At 42.2% G+C, this 20781-nt stretch overlaps 1 protein-coding gene across 21 annotated transcripts in view; it reads right to left on the bottom strand.

The window, feature by feature from the left end:
* TENM3 (teneurin transmembrane protein 3) overlaps positions 1 to 20781 on the bottom strand; it is a 2371016-nt gene that overhangs the window by 1263105 nt on the left and 1087130 nt on the right. For all 21 annotated transcript variants that reach the window (XM_053252610.1, XM_053252608.1, XM_053252605.1 and 18 more), the window contains one exon: positions 80 to 254. The gene's annotated coding sequence lies outside the window, so the exon portion shown is untranslated. The remainder of the gene's footprint in view (positions 1 to 79; positions 255 to 20781) is intronic.

Here is a 20781-nt window from a genome sequence, read left to right as displayed (position 1 = left end):
TCTCAGAAAATTATTACTAATATCAAGCAGTGGCACAAATATGGTATGTAGCCAGTAATAAATAATGAAGAATACATACCTTTCACCTTTCCTCAATGAAACATTATGAATAAAAATATCCATCAGGCTAGCTGAGGTGGATTGCAGAATATAGTATTATGCGGTTTCGGTATCAGTTGGTGTGGGTGTCTACTGATTAATCGGTGTGGGAAGTGGTTCCCTCCAAATTTGTTTCCTGCCACAAAACGGTTACTCTGAAAGGGTTAAAATGTGACCAGTGTTAACTTTTAAATTTTAAATCAAACCTTTTTAGACATGCCACACATTGTTGTACTCATCGAGGATTAACTGCATGACAAATCTGAACTTTTAACACCAAGCCATAGTGAAGTTGTGGGAGAGCAAGAAAAGGTCACAGCACTCTTACAAAACTGAAACATTCTTTCTTTTTTTTCCAAAGCAGCATAGCGCTAAAACATACTATTGGTTTATGATAAAAGTAAGTCAGAGAGAGAATACACACACACATATACAATTTTTGAGAAAAAATGTCAGGGTAGAACATCCATTCTTCCCAAAGAAGCTACTATTTTATGTATTGTCACAGAACTATGAAGAAAATGCCTCTGGACTCAGGAAACACCCATCTATTCAGTACTGAGGAATGGATATGTGTGGTGGGTTGATTTTATTCTGACATTTTTCTACTACCACTTTATTATATTTTAATCCTGAACTTCTTCTGTTGCCACTCATGTCTGACTCCTCCAAACTTCCTAACTATAACCCTTCACTAGCTGGGATAGGTGTTAGGTATGAGAATGAATCAAAACAGGAGACCAACGGAAGTTAAACCAAAAATATGTAAAAGTTTATTTAACAAAAGATACGTTTGGGTAAAAACTATATTAGAAATAATCTACAGATTATATATAGTATTTACCCAAATACAAGATAACTCTGAATTTAAGATGAGCCCCTTTAAAAATAGAAGTTAAATACAAGTTATACCATTATTTACCCAAAGGGGTATGTTGTTATGTTCTAATGCCAAATATAACTCCCAAACATCAACTGTCATCTTTCCCCTTCATACTTTCTATACTTAGCCACACCTCTTAGCAATGGTAATTGTTTCCCTCTCCTATAGGTCACTTCCAGCCTCAGAGGCAAATACCAGTCACAGGGGGTAACAGCAGGAGAGAGGGCATGCCCTCAGCTCTTGCATGTGGGCTTCCCAGGGGCATCTGGTGGGCCACTGTGTGAAGCAGGATGCTGGACTAGATGGGCCTGTTTTCCTCCCCTTAGCAAAAAGATAATTTGCTACCTAGTTACTGTTTTTCTCTGGTCCAGTTCAGAAGTAATACAAAACCGTAGTTAAATGGGGCAGAGGTTGGAACTCCATTACGTCCGAATTAATGAAATCATGGTTTCAAGCCAAAAGTGACCTGAAGTTTGCCTCACCAAACTCCAATTTGAACTTTTGGTTTGCACAAAGATTCACCGCTGAGACCTCTGATTTGGCCACCAAAGCATTACATCCGATTCCAGGTGCCACCATAACTGCAGTTTCATGCCAATTTTGAAACTGCAGTCAAAGAGATGGTGGCACAGACCCACCTGGGAATGCAGCCGCTCCATGGCTGCAGGCTTTTCGATGGCTGCCACTCCGAACAGCAGCCCTGCACCTCCTGTCACCTATCTAGCTATGGAGTTGCTTGGCAACAGGGATGCCACCACATCGCATCCTAAGCTTGGCAGCCTATCAAGCAACACAATCACACAGGGCAATTCCTCTTCCCACCCTTTCTCCCTCAACATGGCAAGCAGGAGAGAAAGGGGGTGGGCTGGCAGGATGGGCACTAAGTGCTTTGCTCCCAAAGAAGGAAGCGACGATGATGTATGTTCACAACCACAAACACTCCAGGTGGCAACATAAGCAGGGCACCCCATCACAGCACCGGCAGTGGAACAAATGGTTTAAAATACAGCCCCAACCAGGGATTCTTGAGCAGCCAAGTTCTACTTTTTCACAGAAAGATTGGGTTCCCTTTTGAGGTGCCCCCCCAGGCTTACTTATGAGCAGGCTGGGCAGAAGGATCAGCATTGCACCAGTGAAAGGAGCTATTCTTCATATGTGATGAGGATGGATGCTGACTTGGGGAGACCGTGCCTTTTCAAGAGAGCTGGCCATGGGGCCACCCCCTCACAACTCATGAGAATAACTATCAGAGGGGAGGGGAGAGAATTGCGAAACAACATCTCTAATCATGAGTGACACCAAAACAACCCCTTCTCCCACTGACCACTCTCTCATGAGAGTGACAGGCCATTAGGGCTCTATATCGAACCAGCTTGCTGTATGGAGGAAAGACAGAGGCACAGGTATCTGAGACTGCTCTGCCTGTCTTGGTGACTGCCACCAGGTAGCTGTCAAAATGTTTTGGGGTTATCTCAACTTGTGAGCATGCAGTCTGGTGGGAGACCTAGAGGTTAACTGATTATCTCTAGTAAAACTGGTTTCCTAGAAATCATGCCCCTGATGCAAAGCTTGTTCCCGAACGTCTTTATAAAACTTGAAAGTGAACTATGAGGATATTCTATGTAAAAATTTAATCTAAATTAATGGAACAGAGCCTACTAGGTTATCATTAGACTATATTATTAAATCATCAATATTTATTATATTGGAACAGTAGTTAAGATGAGGACAAAATCATCGTGATTTTTCCAGGCTCATTGAATTTTTGCTTGCCATCATTATTTTAAAGCACCATGCCCTCAGTCTAGAAAAGAGATGGACACTACATGAATATTGGGATGAGCATTGATATTAAATAAACATACATAATACAATGTTAAGATATAAAGATAACTAAATAAGCTTAAATCAACAGATTTCAACTTGGAGGTAGCCTTGGCTAAACATTTAAGATTGCTTAACAGAGAATATACAACTCTCATGTTTTCCTTTAAACACTTGCAAAATGCACAATCAGGGTGCGTGGTTAAAATTATGGATTTTATCTCGCCCTTTCAATGTATGCTATTTTAGTGTCGAGATTGTTTGTTTAGTGCTGATATTGTTGCAATTATGAGATTAAAGTCAGAAGAAAGGCATGACCAGCTTGCTGTATGAAGATTTTTTTTCCCCCAATTGGCGACGCTGAATATTTATATACCATTTTTCAACAAAAGTTCCCAAAGTGGTTTACACAGAAATAAATAAATAAATATGGCTCCTTGTCTTGTGGTAGCCTTAGCTAAGCAGGGTCTGTCCTAGTTGCATATGAAAGTGAGACTAGAAGTGTGAGCACTATAAGAGATTCCCCTTAGGGGATGGAGCTGCTCTGGGAACAGCATCTAGGTTCCAAGTTCCTTCCCTGGCATCTCCAAGATAGGGCTGAGAGAGATTCCTGCCTGCAGTCTTGGAGAAGCCACTGCCAGTCTGTGTAGACACTACTGAGCAAGATAGACTTATGGTCTGACTCAGTATATGGCAGCTTCCTACGTTCCTATGTTTCCCCAAGAGCTCAAAATCTAAAAATGAAACATAAGATAGACACCAGCAACAGCCACTGGAAGGAAGTTGTCCTGGAGATGGATAGGGCCAGTTTGTCTCCCCCTGCTCAATAAAGAGAATCACCACTTTTAAAAGGTGCCTCTGAATAGTTAGCAGGGGTGGGGGTGGGGCGTTGATCAGTTAGGAACTGAACTGTGTGATATTTAGCTGGCCTTGATAAAGGCATTGTGTTAGTGTTCCTCTTTGGATTCCGCTCTCCCCAACCCTGCAATGGAACAACACAGCCACCATGCATGCATGCACTTGTGTGTGTACTTTGGAAAAATATGTTTGCTAGGAATGTAATTTTCTGCAAATGCACACTGATTTCATTCAATGAAAAATTCAGAACAATAAAGACATATCATTTACTGTCAGTCCCTAGACATCCAAAAGCCACATAGGCAGGGGCGTAACTATAATAGGGCAAGGGGAGACAGTTGTCTGGGGGCCCACTCCCTTGGCCCCCCCAGAGGCAAGTCATATGGCTGACTCCCCCAGGTGCACAGCTGCCCGGGCTTCCTTCAGTTGTATTCATTCTCCGAAATTGATGTGAGTGTTAAGACCTGGAGCTACCAGAACAGCATGTCTTTCTCTAGTACCATTAAATGACTTGCATCATCCACAATTTACAAAGCCTTAAAAAAAAATTTAGGATGATATTCTATTGTTCTATTGTGGCACATAAGAGATAGATAGAAAGATAGATAGATGGATAGATGCTTTTTGTTACCACTATTCAGCCTCAGTTAAGATTTCTTTACTTCATGAGCTGAGCTTTGGTAAGGGTGGGGGGCCCATTTTAAAATCTTGTCTCTGGGCCCGCTCCAACCTTGCTATGCCCCTGCACATAGGATAGGAAGTTTGTCTTCCATGTCACCCCACAAAGATGGGGAGGGAGAGAAACAAAGCTTGAGAAAATGTATACTTTCAAAGGACATCACAGTAGTTTCAAACTGCTTTCAAAAGAATCAAGAATTATCAAGTTGAATTGTAGTGCAAAGCATTTTCAGAGAGAAAATGGAGGTTCCTTTTTGTTTTGGGTTGTTTGATGTCTCTAATCTTTTTGTTTCCTCTTTCATTTCCACCCCAAGATGATATGAGAGATGAGTGCCTCAGCCCAGTAAATAAAGTTTAGAGTGAATGAAAGAGCAAGAAGAATGACTTAACACCAGGTTTTCTCCCTTTCATTTTTGGGAGAGCAGGTTGAGGATTTAAGCATAGCTTTTCATTGTTCTCCCTATGGCCTAAGCTGCAAACCTGTTCACAGTCACTAGTGAGTAAGAGCAACTGAAAACCATGACATTCTGATATGTGCTTTGGATTGGGCTGCAAATCTCACACATGAGAGCTTCTGCTCCTCCTGCTCTGGTGTGTACTCAAGGAAACGAAGTGAAGGACTCAAATGCAACCAGAGTATCAAACCAAAGTAGAAATGTTTCAGAAATTCTTCTCATCCAAATTTATCCCCAGAAATTCAAGTTCTGAATTACTGCTACTACTATTACCATTTCAAAAGGTACTTCTTTGCTCAATTAGCATTACTTGGTCTTGCTCCCAAATGAATGCATTAGAAATCCTTCATTGTTTGGAATATTTTAAGTTCTAAACTTTGTAGAGTGCGTTATGTGTGGTTTTCCACAGCTTTTACTTTCTTAGGTTGATTTGTGTCTCACCTCTCCATTATCAGTGCACATGTAGGCACTGTAAAACATCAGTTCTCCTCTGATTGCACTTAGTATTACTATTCTTTCTGTGTGGTGTTTTGCTGATAAAGGTAAAGTCTGCCGTTGAGTTGGTGTCAACTCCTGGTGACCACAGAGCCCTGTGGTTGTCTTGGTAAAACACAGGAGGATTTACCATTGACATCTCCTGTACAGTATGAGACAATGTCTTTCAGCATCTTCCTATATTGCTGCTGCCCGATAGAAGTGTTTCCCATAGTCTGGGAAACATACCAGTGGGGATTCGAACTGGCAACCTTCTGCTTGTTAGTCAAGCAATTCCCCGCTGCACCACTTAGTGTGCACAGGAGAACATGTGTGCATTAGGGAAACACCACAAAAAAAGAAACTTGATGATTTTTTTTAAAAGCCATATGATGATTGCCTAAAGATTGTTTTTTGCAGTGTCTTATCAATATGATAGGCATATCAGTAGCTGGGGAGAAAGTTATAAATGAAATGAAGACCTGACAGCTTTGTAAAAATGAGCATCATGCATGCTCCCATTCTAGATTAATTTTAGAAATTCTGTTAGGTAAACTGTATTTCAGGAGAGTCACTCCTTGGAACAATAAAGAAATGGGTTTGGGGAAATCTGTTGAGCTATGCTAAACCAAGTGCTGAAGCAACCATATGAATCGTACACCTGCAAGACAGCACAATGCAGGAAATCCAACCCCTTCATGTAGTTCACAAAGGGCAAGAAGAGGCATGATGTTCACAAGCTCCAGAGTGGAAAAGGGATCTGTAACTTATAGCACCAGCAGCACTGAAAAGGAAACTTTTTTCAGAAAAAAGAAGACAAGAACACTTTTAAAATATAATGAAATGAAGAAGAATAGTCACTAGTGCCATTCTGCAAAGGCTTATGAGTTCAAGCGGTGCTGGAATAGTATGTTCTGTGGTAGTTTTCATCCTTCTGCTTGTACAAGAAATTGCACAACAAGATCACCATTTTCCATAGCAGCAATAGCTTCTTTACTTATGCTAGACTAATATAAAAGGTGTGTGTGTGTGTGTAATCTGTTACTTTGGTGTAATCTGTTACTGGCCTTAACTACTGAAAAAGATCTCTATGACAACTTATTTGGCACAAATACTCTCTACTAGACACCCCAGCCTAGCTTCTGAGATCTGTTCCATATACCATCATTCACTCAACTGTGACAGCAGGAAGCAGAGCTTTTTCCACCATTGCATCTACACTGCAGAGGTTCTCTCAAAGGAGATTCATGTGGCTCTTTCCCTGATGTCATTCTCCTGTTTTTAAAAGCTTTTGCCAGCTGCTGAGCAAAAATCAGGTTGCTGCTTAGGATCTGGGAGAGTTATTGCTGAGGCTATTGTTTTAGTTCATTTGGATTGCATTGGATGTATATTGAATAGTTTTATTAAGTTCAGTTTTAAACTAGTACATTGTGTTGGGTGGCTTTGGTGTGAGGAAACAAAACAGATTTTCTACTATGCAGGGGTATAGAGGGCTTGTTGACCAACTGTCTGGCTTAAGTGGCTAACCTACATGGGATCATTTTCCATTCATATCTTTCATAAGCACTGGAGAAAATTTACTATGGATAGAAAATTTTCTCAAACATATTTTTTCCCCTTAAATAATCTCATTAATGACTGTTTTGTGATCCACTCACTTTTACTTCTAAACATAGTGGTCAATTAACACAAGATAGCAGCCATATTTTGCAGGGAAACTGGCAAGAGAAAGCTCACAACTGCCTGGAACTGAATGTGCTATCTAATTCTGTTGTACAATGATCATTTCGTTGACAGAACATCTGCTTGCCTCATTCCATGCAGGTTCAAATCTATATTCTGCTACTCCGCTTTCTTCAGCATAGACATTTGTGACATATTTTTGGCACTATGGCCCTCTGCTTCAGTGCTCAAAAAATACTTTTATATGTCTGTTGCTGTTATAAAGTACTTATGGAATTGATCTTCCATACAGATTTTCCCCACACACTGTTTCATAACCTGAACTATCTCAACTGTGCACAAGGCATCCAAGTCAACTCCCTGCAATAAGTCACTGAAGGGTTGCAGTTGCCAACAGCAATACTTCAGAAACCACTGAAGACAGACAAATACACAAAGTTTGATTGGAAACATTAAACCAATGGCATCAGCAAAGATTCTACGGTTAAGACTAAAAGAACTCTTACAAATATTCTCTCCAGGCCAAAAGGAATGTCTTCAAAGGTCTGGCAGTAAACTACGATGTAAACAGCTATTTGACTCTGTTTTTCCTAGCTTAAAATCACACATTGGTTTTAATGGCTCTTTGTATTTTATTTTATTTTAATTAAACATTCTTCACAAGGTATTTTGTTGTAGAGTTCAGTGGTGTTTGGGAAGATACAGTTTACGGAGATTTTGGAGTGAGAGACCCTCTTAGGGAAGATTCATACAACTACTATTTCCAGTATGGGCAGTCTTCTTGTCTATCATCTTCTCACCAGAGGGCAGTTGCTACTTGCCTCTGTAAGCTAGGAATGTTAATAATGTCTGAAACAGTCTTTGAGGGCTCCTAAACAGAACTTTTCATGCAGCTATTTGGATGTCTAATCTCTGCTCGGTCTAAATGGGAATTAGAACATTGCACTACTGATAAAAGTTTGAAAGCTGGGATTTCTTTGTATGTGGAAAGTCAAGGTTAGACAGATGGCAAACAGAGCTTGGCTCTAGCTCCCTAGAGTTGTCACTAAATTTTCTCCCAAGTAAATTTGCAATGAATTTGGAGGTTCCTCCTCAGATGAAACAGGATAATTCTTCTAAAGTATTTCAAGGAACATTCGAGGGGCTTCAGTAAGACTGGTGAAATTTTGCAGGGGACTGGTCAGTCCATGAGTCCCAGTTAGCCAGTGCATTTGGCCTAAAAAAGCTTAGACAGGGGGGAAGTTCTTCCCCTAGTGAAGAATTTCAAGGAAAACCAAAAGTATTTTTATTATTACATTTCTGTCCAACCTTCTGTCAAGGACCTCAAAGACTCTCACCCCTACTCCAAGATCTTATCCTCACAACAACCCATGAGACAGTGGGCTAGCCTGAAAGAAAATGATTGGCTCAAAATCACTCATTAAGCTTCAGGGCTAAAAATCCAGGGATTTTTAAATTCAGGAATTTAAAGCTGGTTTCCCCCAGTTCTACTCTGATACTCAAATACACCATGCTGGCTCTCTAATAATATGATCAAATAATAGTTTTAAGAATACTACTGATATTTCTCAGGAGTGAGGGAGGAGTTCCATACATCTCAAATTGCAAGTACATATTTGATGCACAAGACTGTTGTGACAACCATCAAATGACAACCTATTTAAAGGAGTGAGTGAAAGCCTTCTTTAACAACTGAAGCCTTTTTTTAAAATGAGCCATCTAATGGCACAGTGGGGAAATGACTTGACTTGCAAGCCAGGGTTGCCGGTTTGAATCCCTGCTGGTATGTTTCCCAGACTATGGGAAACACCTATATTGGGCAGCAGTGATATAAGAAGATGCTGAAAGGCATCATCTCATACTGTGTGAGAGATGGCAATGGTAAACTCCTCCTGTATTCTACCAAAGACAACCACAGGGCTCTGTGGGCACCAGGAGTCGAAATCGACTTGACAACACACTTTACTGCTCCCACACTGCAGTGCTGATCAGAACAAGTAACCAGGGAGAACTGAGTAAAAGACCATACAAAACACTTTTCTGCACATTTTCCATATGTATGCTTGGGAGTTTGTTTGTAATCCCATCCCCCATATATATCTTGTTCTACAAAATTATGATACGTATCTCAGTGTAAATGGCAGAGCTCTTTGATACTTCAAGGCTTTTTTCACTTAATACTTTCAGATAACATAAACAAAATAATGTGTAAGTTCTCTTTCAAGCAGTCAAAGGAATGACCACATCACTACCAATTTTCAACAACAGGAAATGATTGTGACTTGTCTTCAGGAAGTGTCTGGGTTAAAGCTGAGAACCATGAACTCTGCTTGCATCTGCCCCATTGGCAAAGGGCAGAACAGGAAGGATAAAGACTTCTGGTTTGGAGTAAGGCTTTACCTCAATATCAATGTCTCCTTGTTCTGATGCATTGTCTACAGTTCCTGTTTTGTCTGCTTGACTCCAAGAAGAGTCAAGCTCTGTCTTTGACTGTTCTTGGATTGCTCTTGATCCTGGTTCTTGATCTGTTTCACCAACTTCTGGCTCTTTCATTAGCCCTCCTAGTCAGTGGCAGCTGATGGCTCTTGGAACTGGGTATGTGTGCAATCCATAGCCAATAAACTAAGGTATTTGACACTTAGAACAGAAAAAGAGTGGCAGACCAATCCACTTTGATCATCACCCTCTCTGGCTCATCCATAGCAGGGCAAAGGGACTATGATGAACAGGGGAGGTTGCAGGCAGGGGCTCCAAAGGGCATATAGCTGTGTATCTATAGTGACATGGTAGGGACAGATCCCTTTGCACAGGAATATTGAATCTCAAGGATGGAAAGCTTAATGTCTGTGTCAGGATCTCAGCTATGTAATGCATGTGCCAGTCATTGTGTAGAAGGCACAAGACAGCTGTCTTGCTTGAGAGTTAGTGGCTTGTATAAAGCATTCTCTCTCCCTCTCATCTCAACTGAGTTCCTTATTTTGGTTAGTGATATAATTAGCTGCATCAGCATTCTGCGTGAGCACCTTGCTCATTATACTGTCTCTCTGTGCACCTGTGTTGGCCATCCTTTGCTCATGCATGTCTATTCAACAGCAGAGGCTTATTTGTAATCAACTATAAAAGGCAGTCCCTTTATAGTAGGGGTGTGAATGGAACCGGCTGATCCGATTCGGTTTGGGTCCAAACTGGACCTGGACCAGGCTGGGTACAACCCAGGCCATGCAGAGGTGCATTGCACAGGTGTGGTGGCCTCCAAAATGGCCACCATGTCAGGGAGAAAGACCAAACGGGCTGAAGAATGGCCGGACAGGACCATTAAGCCCCCCCCCCGAGGGGGTAATTTTAAATCATTTAAAAAATAAATAAATTGTAAGATGTCCGCTAACCCCCCGTACGGCTAGTGGGGTGGTGTCTGGTCTGGGGTGTCTTTGAAATGAACCAGTTCAACTTTGAACTGGTTAAGTTCCGAACCTGCTTGCACATCCCTACTTTAGAGTGTGAATTGGATCTGCCCGATGGAGTAGCATGCAGGTGCCTCGGACGTCCTCCAAGAGCCACATCCCCTACTGCAATGGGATACCCAATAGTGTGTTTTCCATGTGATCTAAGCCATTTACTCTTCAAAATGACATTTATTCACCTTCTACTCTTTGCATGTCTCTTTGACTCGGACCAAAGAAAAGAACCTACTGGCACAACAATGTCCTTTCTCTCATCTCCTCCCGGCTGTGCCTGCCTCCATCTGAGTTGACCAAACTCTATGCACACATGTGGCCCTTTTTCTTGGGCTCTGCATTCTTCCCCTCCTCGCAGAGCTTGGAGGGGGAAAGTCCAGAGCCTAGCCATGAGTGCACTATGAGCCCTGGTCAACCAAGATGGAGGCAAGTGGAGTAGGGAGAAAATTCTCTCCCAGCTGTGCTTGTTTCCATCTTGGCTGACCAGGCTCTGTGCAAACACATGGCCCTTTCTCTTGGGCTCTGCACCCTTCCCCTCCTCACGGAGTATGGAGGGCAAGAGTCCAGAGCCCGGCTATGTGTGCACTTGGAGCCCTAGTCAACTGAGATAGAGTCAGGCACAGCCAGAAGAGAATTCTCTCCTGGTTCTGCCTGCCTCTGTCTCAGCTCACTGGGCTCCACATGTGCTCATTGCCTTTTCTCCTGGACTCTGGACCCTTCTCCACCTTGCAGTGCATGGAGGGGAAGTCCAGAGCCCAAGGGCCCTGTGCTCTGGGAAGAGTGATATGGAAAGTGAGGTAACCTACTTATTTGCCTACTTGAGGTAACCTATTTACTAACCTACTTACTTGCTTTCTTGCTCACTCGCTTGCTCTCTCAGCTGACCACAGAGAGAAAAAACAACATGCTGCTCACTCCTGGTCTCAATCAAAATGGCGCTGTTTACTGACCTTGCATTGCCTATTCAAAATTTGTGCATACCCCCATGGGCCTTGTGATTGGCCAGAATACATATCAATCATCCTATTGCTTATTCTATTGGTAGAGAGCATTTGGAGGACACACCCACCTTCTAAAAATAAAGGCAGTATTTCTCATTGGTTTTCAAGAAGCTTAATATTAATTTTTCATGTTCAGATTAGACTGCTGTTAGTGCTGGAGGCTGCCACTCCTAGAGCATCTAAGATCAGAAAACAAGCAGTCCATAGAGCACAGAGAGAGAGAGAGACAGAGAAACAGGCAGATTCAGGACAGAATGGAAGGACCGGGTAATGTTTTTTAAAATTCAAAATGCGGTGGCACGTGCCTGAAATGGTGAGGGGGCGGTGCCCACAGCCCTTAGAGAGGAGTCACCGCTGTTGCCCGTGCCAACCTTATACTCCAGTCTACACTGTAGAGGTTGTCTCCAGTCCAGCCTTGACACTTCTGTACCAATTTGTGGCTTTTACCCAATTTTGCCCCTGAATATATCTCTGGTTACCTATGTTATGCAGTGGACATAAAATGTGAACATGTTTAAAAATTAGTAAATATTAAAATATTGGACACATGATGTTTTATTCCATTGCATCAGTTGTGGCCCATTGGGTTAGTAAACATATACAGGCTTGGAATGTCTATTTACTCATTGTAGCATTTTCAAGACATGCACAAGAGCGGATATTCTGTTTTTGTATCAGTAACAGATATCTGCAGATATTCATAGCATCCCTACTGTGAGAGGTTGATGGAATGATGTTGCCTTTTGAAAAGGGAGCTTAACTATGATGCTCTTTGATCATTTCCAAATACATTATCCCCTGATTTCAACTTAATGAAATAAAACTGACATTCCTTACTATCAACACAAAATACACATGGAAGTAACTGACTTGAACACAAGCACAATATCAAACATTTCTATGGAAGTTTTAAGCAAAGCAGATAACTACAACTATTATGCCATTTCCATTCACAGGTTTTTCACATTGGCTCAATGATTTACATGAATCATTGTTGCAGTCATCATATACATTAGCTCGATAATGCAATTTGTTCATTACTAAGCTTGATTTTTCATGGAATTAAATTTTCTACAGACAGTTCAAAGGATAAGATTATAGGATTAACAATTATGTGTGTATATCTGGAATACCTACTACAAAACACATTGGTGCAATCTGCTCCCTAGAGATATTTGAGTAAATGCAGCAGGGCTGCTATAAGTATAAACTGAGTTCTGTGTTGGTAGAAGAATAAAGATTTTACCAGTCCAGTAATCCATTTTTTATCTGCAAATACCATTTGAATTACTGTTAATCAGCCTCTGATCATATACTTCCTGCCCAATAAATGCGCTGAAGACCTTCACAGTGTAACTCCATTCATCTAGTACTAAGGATGTGAACAAACCTGTTCAGAGGCCCTTTTACGGGCCTCCGAATACGTTCGAACACTGGGGGAGGGGTCTGAAGTTTGATGCCGGGGGGGTGCTGCTTTAAGGGTGGGGAGAGTGCACTTACCCATCCTGCCACTTTCCACCTACTGGTGCTCGTTGCCGGTAAAAACCTTCATGGTGGCAGCGTATCTCCCTGCCGCCCCTTCCCCCTCCTCGGCCGGAAGTGGCCAGAAGTAGCGTGTGCATGTGCGCATGTCGAGGTACACTGCTGCCCCGAAGGTTTTTACCGGCAATGAGTGCTGGCACCCTCCCCTGCCCTTAAAGTGGCAACCCCGCCTGAATCGAACCGCCCCACTGCGGTTCCATGCACATCCCTACTAGATACTAGTGACTTTTCAAAGAGCAGGTTTTTCTGCAACTCTCTTAGGAAATAGAGAGATTTTTGAAGTTGTCTTGAAATGCCATGCTGTCATGGCTCAGCAATTAAATCTTTTTAAAAATGGAAAACATAGAACTAATGCACATTCTTTTGCTGCTACTTGATCTGAGTTTGGAATATATTAATGTCATTCACACCATCAAAAACTATGTTCTACCCAGGTTTGGGAGCTGTTTGTGCTCCCAATTTTTGATAGTGTGGAAACATGGTAGGAGGAAAACCTGGATAGCTTTTTCTCCTACCTTGCTTCCACACAATCACTTCTACCCAGGTTTACATCCTACCTACTACTATGATGAGGAAGACGAATATTTATATGCTAACACCCCTGCTAACTTGGCAAAGAGGCACCTTTTAATGTGGTGATTCTTTATTTAGCAGGGGGAGAGTAACTGGCCCTATCCACCCCAGCACAGTTCCTCCAGTGACTGACTGCTGATGATGTCTATCTGATGTTTCTTTTAAGATTGTGAGTCTTTTGGAGACAGGGATCCATCTTATTTATATTTATTTCTCTGTGTAAACCGCACGGAGCCATTTTGGAAGGGTGGTATAGAAATTGAATTATTAACAACAACAACAACAACAACAACAACAACAAATGCCATTCTTCAACCAAAGTTCACAAAGCGGTTTACATAGAAAAATAAATAATTTCATAAGTAAAATGGTACCCTGTCCCTAAAGTGCTCACAATCTAAAAAGAAACATAAGGCAGATACCAGCAACAGCCACTGGAGGGACGCTGTGCCGAGGCTGAATAGGGCCAGTTGCTCTCCCCTTCTAAATATAAGATATTCACCACTTTAAATGGTGTCTCTCTGCTCAGTTAGCTCACACACACACACAAAATTGGGAGACACACAACACCCAAACTTAGTAGAACACAGTGAGGGTGTACATATGATCGTGGGAGGAGCAGCAGATGGACGGTGGGCTTTTACCCTCAGGCTACTTCAGAATCAGGTTTTCCTATATAGTCAAATCTACTCACTCTGGGCTTAGTAAAAGCTTTCTCCCTGATTTCTATGCTGCACTTTTTTTTTCTTTTTCTTTTTGCAAAGGATTTGGAATCCTAAGAGCTCTCTGCTAACGATTTCTAAAGATTGTAACCAAATCAAAGGGGCAAGGAGTGCCCCTTGGTTAAGGCAAGAAGTGGGGAGGGTGTTGGGGGGAAGCCTGCCATTATAAGCCTCAAGTTTTTGTTTTGTTTAAATATAGCGTTGAGCTAATAACTCAAAACTTGGCATGTGTGATCTACTAGACAAGTTCTACAAGTGCATAATTTCAGAGTGATCTGATGAAAATTGCCACAGGTAGTATGAGTTTTAAAGGGCTGAAAATTGATGAATTGGTTGTTTTTTGTCCAAATTTTATCCAGGCGTAACATATATTTCTTTCAAATATGGTGAAATTGACTGATGACTCTGTTCAGGCTTGTTTAGGAAGTGTGATTTTTAGTGATTTGGTGAAGTTTTGAGCACCATTTCAAAAATTTCTGCAGGTTTCTATAGGTTTCCGGGCAAAATAGAAAGTGCTGGTTATAACTTATAAAGCCCTAATCGGCTTAGGCCCTGGGTATTTGAGAGAATGTCTTATGAACCCCACTGTCCATTGTGGTCGTCTCTGGAGGTCCGTCTCCAGTTGCCACCAGTTCGTCTGGTAGCCACACGGAGACGGGCCTTCTCGGTTGCTGCCCCGGGACTATGGAATGCGCTCCCTGTTTAGATCTCCCATCTCTGACAATTTTTAAAAAAGATTTAGAAACCCATCTTTTTACTCAGGCTTTTTCAGCTTCTTAATAATGTATAGGTTTTTAATTCTGTGATTGTTTTTTTAAATTGTTAGTTTTTAATTGTTTTTATGTGTTTTTATATGTGTTTTTAACTGTTTAATCATTGTGAAGTGCCCAGAGACACGAGTGTGGGGCGGTATAAAAGTGTAATAAATAAATAATAATAAATAAATAATAAAAATTAGTAGATTTTCCTACACCATTAAATTCTATGGCTAACAAATGCTCATAAAGTTATAGAGAGTGAACCCAATAACTGAGGAAAGAGGCACCTTTTGAAGTCGTGTTTCTCTTAGGTGTAGCAGGAGGAGAGCAACTGGCCCTATCCAGCCACAGAAGGGCATCCCTCCAATGGCTGCTACTGGTATCTACTTTGTGTTCAGTTAGGAGTAACTCACTTTTCAGCTCAAAACGATATGCTCATTGAACTCCCAGGCAGTACCACAACTTTTAAAGGCCCAAATTGACATTATCAGAGATCATAAAAAGGCATTTTGCAGAGGAATATGAGAGGTTTAGCATCCATGCCCCTCTCCCATGCTGGCTGCTACTAACAAAAGGGCTGAACTGATCTTTGAGTAAATTAATGTCTTGGGAAGACCCTAGGAGAAAAGGAACTAAGCTTGGTATACATTACATATACTAAGAAGCTGTCCTCCAGAAAATTAAATTCATAAGTAAAGAAATGCCTCAGCAGAACAATCTCCCTCTCTCAAGTGTGAGAACCATTTCCTACCACTGAATAAATTAGCCTGGAGGGCTAGAATCTCATGATTAGATTGACTCTCTAAGGGTGAACCTCACATCTATCGTGATCTCTACCCTTAGGCAATTCAGCCTCTCTGAAACTCCCCAAACCATAATCTCAGTCACAAGACTTCCTCCTGCCCTCATCAATACTCAGATAAGGAATTTTCAGTTTAGAGAAATAATCTTACTCTGTCTTTCTGAATATAAGTAATGTGGAGGGACTTTGCACAGCTTCACCTACAACAATGGATTTTCCCATTATCCATGACACTGTACTCAAAAATTGAGGCTGCCCTGATTCTTGTTACCTTGACCATCCACCCCATTGCAAAGCCCAGAGAGAGGATGTGGAGGAGTCCTAGATATTCCCAATCTTGAGAATCTCTGAGGTGAAATCACTATTTTGAGCCCCTCAATCTTTCACAAGGAACTAATCTAGCTTCTAGAGAACCTCACACAAAATGAATCTCCAACCTCATTGTTCCAGCCCAAGTTGGAAGAGGTAGATTTAGCCTTTTCCCTTAACTGCTCACTTTAGCACTTCACTTCATTGTCCCCATTTCTTTTCCGTTGTTTACCAGTAAGGTAGCCATCTAATGAGCAGTGGGGAAATGACTTTACTAGCAAGCCAGAGGTTGCCGGTTTGAATCCCTGCTGGTATGTTTTCCAGACTATGGGAAACACCTATATATCGCAGTAGCGATATAGGAAGATGCTGAAAGGCATCATCTCAAACTGTGAGGGATGAGGCAATGGTAAACCCCTCCTGTATTCTACCAAAGACAACCACAGAATTCTGTGGTTGCCAGGAGTCCACACTGACTCGACAGTACACTTTACCTTTACCAGTAAGGGGTAGTCCTGGCCAGGGACCCCTTGTTTATGTGTCTTTAATCATAAGCACTGGTGGTCAGAGGGAAATAAGAGTGATTTCCCTGCTTGACAAATGGAGGTCCATATTTGGAGATCCATAATTGCTAATAGGCTTGTTTCTCCAGCTACTCTCAAAGCTTGCCTAAATTTTCTAAAAAAATCCCCATCCTGACCTTTTTAACTGAGAACCTAAATTATAGTGACTAAATTGGGAGAATTGTCCTCTCATTGTCCTCTTCTCTCTGGGTCAAGGGCAGCTGACCCAGCATCCTGTGAGAAGGCTGACCCATCCCCATTAGGGTTGCCAACACTGAGTTGGATCAATTCGGGACGGGGACTCTGGGGGGACTGAAGGGGGCTGGGGGTGTGGCCACCAAGGGGCGGGGCTTATCTAAAAAACATTTAAAGCTGCCACTGAGCGGCAGCGGCAGTGTGGGATAGTAGTGAGAGCTCTCCTGGGGCCGCCTCCCAAATGATGAATGGCTGCTGCTGGGGCAGGGGCAGGGCTGGAAAGCAGATGGCAAAATACCTCTCCAGGCTCAAGGCAGTGATGTTGAGGATGGTGGAATATGTGCAACACTCGCTGATGAGCAGGAAGAGTTTGCAGAGAAGGTCCCCCAAATTCCAAGGCCAGTACTGCCAGAGGCTGAAGAGATCCAGGGGCATGCAAAGAAAGATCAGCTGCTCCGAGAAAGCCATGCTGGAAGGGGCAGGCATGCTGAGTTGCTGACTGAGGGTCCAACAACTTACTGAAACCAACCACTCATCAGTTAATGAGCGACTGAGTGAATGAGCGAGGAGCTCAGGTCACAGCAGCTGGCTGAGGGAGGGAGGAGGGAGGAGGGAGGGAGTCTGTGGAGGAGAAAAGGAGGCTGGCGAAAGACTGCCTTTCTCTGGCCTGCCTTCCTCCAAATGCTTTATCATGTTTTTAATATGTACCGGTACACAATAAATGCAACATTAGATGTTCCAAAAACATGTATTTTACCACATTTGTGCAATACACACACATACCACAAAGCCCAAGAAATGAACTGAAGTTTCCCAACACTGGCCCAACTACAGAACATTGTATCAAAGAAGTGTTGCTTTGTTATTAGCAGGAAACATTTAAATAGCTGTACTTAATTGGCGCCAACAGTGAAAAGCATGTTTTCGTGGAAGTAAGTCTCATTGGACTCAGATGGATATAGTCCTTCATAAGTGTGTTTAGGATTGCAGCTAGTGTGGTGTGTTTGAGTCTTGGGCTAGGAGTGGGATGATCCAGATACAAATCACACTCCCTGAGCCCAACCTACATCACAAGTTGTTTTGAGGATAAAAGGGAGAGAAAGAACCATGGAGGCTATAAATGATCACTATACTATGCTCCTTGTTAAGTTTGTTTTTTTATATTAAAAAAATTAGATGTCATATATTTAACCCAGACAGGGTCCTCAAACCAGGTAGTCTACAATAGAACTCACATTAGAATATTATTTCTTACTAGCTTAAGCCACGCAGAACATCTGCCGCTAGTACTTGATTGCTCCCCTCACCCCCTGCCACATCCCTCCTCACCTCAGAGACCTCTCCACCCTCACCTGGGCTGCACTCCTGCTTGTCCTCCTCTATCCTGTTGCTTCCATCCCCTTCACCCTTCTTGGTCAAGGCTGCAGCATTGCTGGTACCTATTGGCCAAGCTGCAGCCCCCTATTTCCAGAGACCTCTCGACAATCACTTGAGCCCTGCTCCTCCCCACAGGAGCAGCAGCAGCAGTTAACCAGGCCCTTCCTTGCTGCCACCACCACCATGGCTGCTCATTGCCCTCAGGCCGCTGACAGGCCCGGGCTCGTCCCTTGCCTGCCTGCCTGCCTCCCTCCACCAATGGCCCAAACAGTAGCAGTGGTTGACTCAGTAGCCCCAAACAGCAGTACTGGTTGACTGGGCCTTTCCTTGCTGCTGCTGCCATAGCTGCTCATTCCCCTCAGGTCATTGAAAGGCTTGGGCCCATCTCTCGCCCTTCCTTCTTTCTCTCTCTTTTTCTCTCCACCACTCGCTTCCCCCCCCCTCTTTCTGACTTCGCTTCCCTGCTCTCTCTCTCTCTCCCTTCCCGAGTTAAAAGATCTTGTTCATCTTGTTTCCTCATCTAATTCGCACAATGGCAGCCTCCTTCTCCTGAAGGGGTTCTTTCCTCCCTCACTACCCCTCTTTTTGTAGACCCCTGCCCACTATCCTTTTATATATATATAGATTCGATTTCTCTACAATTAAGAACATCTTCTGACCAGTAACAGTTGCATTCCAACTGACCTTAACCATCACAGGCTCCTCCTCCCAATATGCATATGGAATCCCCACTGCCCAATCAGGTGCTTTTGCTCATGAACTCCTGTGAGAGCTGTCATGCATGGGATTAGCCATGGGTATGCCTTAGAGAATTAAATATATAGATTAGAGAGGGAGTATACTTGTGACATTATACCCACTTTTTCTCCTCTGTAGTGACTGCCCAGGATAGATAAAACTGTTTTAAATAATTCTTGTGCTGCTTTATAATTCTGTTTATTCGGACTTAAGTCAAGATGTTTAAGGGCAAGTCTTCAAAACTGGATTGCTGGACCATCTTCAAAAGAGAACAGATGGTGCGTATCCCCTTTATGTCTCTCAACTGGGCCAAAAAAGGAAAAAAGGAAAAAAAGAAAAACCCATCAGGCGGTTTTCCTACACCCTACCTATAAATTACTTAAAACATTAGATATACATCTCACTTAGGCCTTTCTTCTATGTCACATTTATTCATCAAGAGGTTGGAAACATGTTAAAAACTGATTTTCTTAGTTTGATCAGTAAGCCTGAGATTATATGATAAAACTTTCCAGGTGTGGACACAGTATCAAAGTTTTCAATGATGTTGCACCAGATATTCAGCATATTTTGTTTTGGAATCATAAATATATAGTTTATACTATATAAATTATCTAGACCTTTGGTAGTGCTGAAGCAAACCTTTATAAATCTGGTTGGAATAAGTGTCCCAGTTACTAAAATAAAGTCACTTGGGGTAGTTTTGAATAAGTGGCTTCAGAACTGCAATCAGAAAATTACCAGATAATTGATGCTTCTTTTTCTTAAGGTTAGGAGTGTGCATGAACTGGTTGCTGCAGTTTGGTCCAAATATGGACCAAATTTGGACTGAACCATGGGTATGTGAACTGGTTTGGTCGAATCGACCGACTGGGTCGGTCAGGTTGACGAACCACCTCGAATCAATTTGAAGTGGTTCATGACTGAAGCATTTCAAAGTGGTTGGCGATCGAACCGCTCAAACCGGCCAGGTTTGCAGAGGCCCATTTCACGATTGAACTGGTTCGGCACATCCCTATTTAAGATATCATTTTCATATTACAATAGAATAGAAGCTCAAAGTCTGCATTTTATTCTGATCAGTTTCACTCTTCAACTTAATGTCAAACAAGCAGGGAGACTGCCACCTTTGAACTGGGGTTGGGATTTTCAACCCGCTACTCACTCGCTGGAAAAGAATGACAGGTGGTGAAACAATTTCCTGATGCCAGCTATGCCCCCTGTGTTAGTATGCTTCTAATACCAGTACAAGTGGCCGGTGTGGCCACTGTGGAGTTGCAGCTGAGCATAGGCACTACCAGGCAAAGGTAGATAGTGGCCACTGGCAGCCACCCTCAAATCTTGTCCCAGGGCCATTCCAACCTTCCTATGCCCCTGCAAAGAAGGCAGTATCTGTGTTCTTTTTCCCAGCCCCTCTTCTCATGCGACCATTCAATTTTATGCTTGGGACTTTATATCAATGGCAGGATATAATGGTTATATGTATACATTAATGTCAGTGAAGTTGCATATGGTTTGCAGAATATGCAAACCAAACAGGGACTCTTAAAACTGTTATTAATTTATTGTGTGATATAGCTATATTGAATCTTCTAAATAAACTTTGAATGACATGAAATATTCCTGCATTCATGACAGCTTCACTGCTATTCACTAACACAAATCCTTTAAAAAAGAGAAACTTTATTAAAGTAATGAAAGTAATGACACTGTTATAATGTAGACATATGTACATCATGTTTTATTTGTTTACTAACAAAATAATATGAGATAGACAGAATACATAGCAAAG

The sequence above is a fragment of the Hemicordylus capensis genome, chromosome 5 (assembly GCF_027244095.1).
Source record: "Hemicordylus capensis ecotype Gifberg chromosome 5, rHemCap1.1.pri, whole genome shotgun sequence".
Lineage (NCBI taxonomy): Eukaryota > Metazoa > Chordata > Lepidosauria > Squamata > Cordylidae > Hemicordylus > Hemicordylus capensis.
Note: the sequence above shows the minus strand (reverse complement) of the source record. Positions and strands in the feature narration are given on the sequence as shown.